Source organism: Chenopodium album, chromosome 8, assembly GCF_948465745.1.
Source record: "Chenopodium album chromosome 8, dcCheAlbu1.1, whole genome shotgun sequence".
Classification (NCBI taxonomy): domain Eukaryota; kingdom Viridiplantae; phylum Streptophyta; class Magnoliopsida; order Caryophyllales; family Amaranthaceae; genus Chenopodium; species Chenopodium album.
Genome location: NC_137841.1, coordinates 31,874,574 through 31,878,987, shown reverse-complemented (window position 1 = coordinate 31,878,987; position 4,414 = coordinate 31,874,574).

The window sequence follows — 4,414 nt, the reverse complement described above, 5'->3', positions numbered from 1 at the left end:
TACCTATGTGGACTATTCATCGGTATATGGATATGGGACCGATGCTCCTTTTGGTGGGCTTGGGGGGAATGTAGACCCTAACTATTTTGCAGGTGGTTCGAGTCATGGAGGTGGTGGTTCGAGCCATGGAGGGGCCGGTTCTAGCCATGGTTGTGGCGGCTATTCGAGGATGGATGAAGATGAGGAGTAGGTTACACTCCCAAGTCAATGAGGGCATTGCTTGATTTGGCTTGGTGGGGTAATCTTTCGATTGGTAACTCTCTATCCTTTCTCTCTATTTACTTGCTTTCTAGTGTAGTTTTTATTTGCTTCTAATTTAGTTTTTATTGCTTTCTTATATGAAAAATACAAAAAAATTGAAAAATAAAAAAAAAATCCAAAAATACGTTCCAATGAATTGTAAATCATGCTTCCCTGTGCCCCTTACTTGAGAAAAATTGTTTTGATTCTTGGTATTTGATGATAGGCATTGTGGATTAGTTGATCATGATTTGATGTTTGATTGCCTTGAACCTTTACATGCGTCAATTTTGTCCAACTACTTGTGAATATAGTGCTTGACTAGTTGATTTGGTAAGGAATGTGTGATAGTTCCATAGTTCCTGGTATGTCAATGAATTTGAGTATTGGTTTGCAACTATTAGTAATGTTTATATGATTCATTATTATGCACATTGTGGAGGACGAAGGCGTTTGTTCTTTTAGGTAGCCTCCAGACATTGTAGATACATTTGTTCCCTTCTTGCTACCCATGTTGTTGCTTGTGCCCTTTTATTGTTTATTAGCCACATTACAAGCCTATTTTGCCCCATTGGTTACTAGTCCCAAGCTTGGCTTGGGGGAGCTATTAGTGAGTGAGGTGAGGGAGTTTGTAGTCTGCTTATTATTTGCACAATTTGGGTGGGCTTTTGAGAAGTTGTTTTGTTGTTATTCATGTTTATTTTTGATGAGTTTGAGAGTTATATTTTCTTAAAAAAATAAAGCATGATATTATGAAAAAATAAAGGGAAGTTCGAAAAAAAATGTGAAAAAATAAGTGAACTTCGAAAGGAAAAAAAAAATGTTCTAGTTGGAGGTAGATCAAAAGGAAAAAAATTGAGCCTCAGTGTAAAAAATTCAAGTTTGGAAAATAAGTTTGTTTATTCACTCTACTTCTTCATTATTATATCTTATGAGTGAAATTGTAAGTGTTGGGATTATTTATTATGATTGGAGTTTATTTGGTTGATGTTAGAGTTGGTTATGTAGGAGATGTATGATCATTATTTATTTTGATCATGGGTTTTATTAGGATATGGCTCCTTTAAGCATAGCTTCTCTCTCACTTATTCCCAAATTTATCCTACCCTTTACCCTAGCCTTACATTACAAGCTTTAAAGACCTTCTGACCTTGTGCATATAATTGTACGAATGTGAAAGCGTTGTTTATCAATGCAAGTTATGACTTGGCGTATTTCGAGTCGACTAGTAGGATTGAGCGTTCATTGTTGTATACACACGAGAGTGTGAGTTGGGAGGGCATTATTCACATTAAAGGGGTGGTTGGAGAGCGATCGAGTACATCTTTTCCTCGCCACATAAATGAGAGTCAAGTGTGTGAGCACTAGTCTTGAATTCTATATGCTCTTGTGGTTTGCTCTTTTTGACAATTGTTAGGGAAGAAAGATATTTGGATGGATTTGATTGGTTGACTTTGAAGCATGTCTATTTGATTTACCCTGGATCGTTTGTGCTTGATTTTTACTTTTTGGGGTGAAGCATATTTATTGGTTCATTGATGAGCTCTTTGCTTAGGGACAAGCAAAGGTTTGGCTTGGGGGAGTTTGATATGTCTATTTTATATAGTATTTTACCCCCGTCCCTTGGTCATAATTAGTAGTGTTTTTGGCTCTTTAGAGCCACTTTTATTACTAATTTGTGTGTTATAGTGTTTTCGTAGTTTTAGTTGTATTTTACAGGAAATTGCACTCTTGGAGCATTTTCCCCGGCCTTATTGGTTCGACTACGGAAGCTAGAAGAACACGACCACTTTTGGAGCCCAAGACCGGTGAGAGCCGGTGATTAAGGGCTCGGTAATCGGGATACCGAGGTTTGGACCGAGTATTCAAGACCCGAAGAGGAGATCCGGATTGGGCCAAGGAGTCGAGCCCAATCGGAGGTCCAAAGCCTCGAGAAGCTACAAGGGCCCGATCGGGCAAGCTTAGCTCGATCGGGCAAGATGCGTGCTAGTGCGTGGCCCAAGGCGCGCCCGATCGTGCGAGGCTTAGCACGATCGGGCGGTGCTGTGAGAAGACCTGTGCGAGAAAAAAGGCGCGCCCGATCGGGCGGCCTCTAGCCCGATCGGGCGGTGTTTCTGGAAGGGTCTTTTGACGAGCAATTAGTTTCTAATTAGGAGTTGTTTTAGTTTTGTTTTAAGTATGTTTTTAGGACGATTATTGGGGATCATCTTCTCTTCCTCTTCTCTTGATCATCTTCTCTCTGAGACTTCTCTCTCTACTTAGTTCTCTCTCTTAATCTCTCTCTAAACTTTTGCTCTTAATTCTTTCATTAATTCCAGATTTATTTTGGTAACGATTTCTCTTCCTTTAATCTTAGTTATTTATTTTATTCCTTTCATCATGATTTATTTTATTACTTTGATTAGTTTAGTTTTTAATATGTGTGAGTAGTTTAATTTCTAGGGTTTATGGGGATCTAATAAATAATATGAAGGGGTAAATTATTGTTGTCGATTATCAATGCTAGATTAATTTCCTATTGATTGATTTAATGCTCTGTGACTAGATTAGGCCTATCTTTTATGCATGAGTTTGACAATATTGATTCAAGAATCGAGAGATGAGAATTAATGTTTAGGTCTAGTTTCAATAGGCAAGTTAATTTATAAATGGTTAAGTCAAGATTCGAGAGATGAGATTTAATACCGATAAATTAATTGTGTGATTGTAATAAGTAGCGAGAGCCCTTTACAATCTGGCTAATTGATGCATTGATGATTGACTATTATTGATTATTGGTATTGCATGATAATTTCTTATTGGTTTTTTTTAATGTTTTACAATTGCGGCTTGTAAAAGTATAGCAATATTAAATTGATGAATCGAGCAGATGTTAATTTGATATTAAAGGCTATTTTCAATAAGAACTTAGATCTAGTAAATTGCGAGAGCCTGTTAGATCTATGTTGATTAATAAATTGCGAGAGCCTGTTAATCATGTTATTTATGCAATGTCAATGATTGATTACTATGTTTTACCCTGGAGTATTATTTATTGGTGAACCTATACCCTAGATCCCTTCATATATCATTTTCTCCCTACTCTTATTCTTTGTAGTTTAGTTTCATACTTAATTATAAATATTGGTTACTTAAATAATTTAGATTATAATAATTAATTAGGAGTAAAAAGACTTGTTTCCCTGTGGAGATAGACCCTACTTCCCTATCTACCTTAGCTAGTGATTTAGGTAATTATTTTTTATTAGGGGATACGACTTTACCCTGTCAATGAGGAATTGGGTAAATAATTCCTGCATCAAGAAGCTTAGCCACTTCCTTCCGCACAACCTCTTGCATGGAATGGTTAAGCTTTCTTTGCCTTTGCCTAACGGGTTTGGCATCTCCCTCTAGATCAATTTTGTGCATACATAAAGATGGACTAATACCTTTGATATCATCAATGGTATAACCCAAAGCTTTCTTGTGTTTTCTCAAAACATTGATGAAGAGGGAGGTTTGCTCCTCTGTTAGGTTAGAATTTACAATCACGAGGAAAGACTCATCGGGACCAAGAAATTCATACCTCAAGCCCAAAGGTAGAGGTTTCAAGTCTACCTTTCGTGCTCCCTTACCATTGGAGCTCTCTTCTCTTTCTTCAACTTGAAAGAGGTCATGAATGTAAGGAGCCTCTTCTTCCATGCTCGCGCCCTTGCACTCCTTCTTGCTTTCCTCAAGCAAATCCTCATAGAATTGTATTTCTCTTTGTGAGTACATATCTTTGATTCATTCAACAACACACTTTTAATAGGATCATTAGTAGCATGCAAGTGGGAGCAAGAAAATTCATTAAGAACGTGTTGATCTTAAGTTTTGATGATGACTCAAGGAACCTAAGCAAACCATAAGGGCTTTAACTTTTGTCTATTAGCTTTGATGTACTTGACAGGTTTTATATGCAACAAAGTTCTAGAGTTAGAATGGAGCATGGAACAAGTCTAAAGGATGAGCTACGGACAAGCATAGAAGACAATCAGTAGCCAAGTTCCTTTAGTGAGGAACTGAAGCTCCAGAGTCGAAGCTTCATTATGTTCCAAGGAGTCTATTGTATCTTTATTATTTATTTTAGACTTCTTGTATATATGTTAAGTACGTGGCAAATTGATAGAATTTAAGTGGATTTAATTTCAAGTTT